This window comes from Myotis davidii, unplaced genomic scaffold (genome assembly GCF_000327345.1).
Source record: "Myotis davidii unplaced genomic scaffold, ASM32734v1 scaffold631, whole genome shotgun sequence".
Taxonomy (NCBI): domain Eukaryota; kingdom Metazoa; phylum Chordata; class Mammalia; order Chiroptera; family Vespertilionidae; genus Myotis; species Myotis davidii.
In genome coordinates, this window is record NW_006282600.1 from 534,508 (window position 1) to 535,190 (window position 683).

Here is a 683-nt window from a genome sequence, read left to right on the forward strand (position 1 = left end):
ACTGTGTGTGTGTTAGGGCCATCGCTGGGATCATTCATCCCCAAGAGGTGTTGATTCTGGATGGGAGGAGAAACACGGAGATCAGCAAGCCTTTCTCAGCCTAGATTCACAGGGGTGGGCAAACTTTTTGACTCGAGGGCCACAATGGGTTCTTAAACTGGACCGGAGGGCTGGAACAAAAGCATGGATGGAGTGTTTGTGTGAACTAATATAAATTCAAAGTAAACATCATTACATAAAAGGGTACGGTCTTTTTTTTTTTATTAGTTTTATTCATTTCAAATGGGCTGGATCCGGCCTGTGGGCCATAGTTTGCCCACGGCTGCTCTAGACAAAAAATAAGCACAAAGAAACAGCAATCCAAAATGACTCACTATATCAGAACGACTTAATTGACTTCTTCAGAATATTTCACTCCAATACCATGGAGTATATGTTCTTCTCAAGTGCACATGGGACAATTTCAAAGACAGACGACATACTGTGTAACAGGCAAAGTCTCTCCAAATTCAGGAAGATTGAAATCATCTCAGACGAAGTAGCATAATATTAGAAATAAACTACAATAAAAACAATCAAAAAGATTCTAACACTTGGAAGCTGAATAGCATGCTATTAAACAATGATTGGGTTACCAAAGAGATCAAAGAAGAAATAAAAAGCATCCTGGTATCAAATGACAA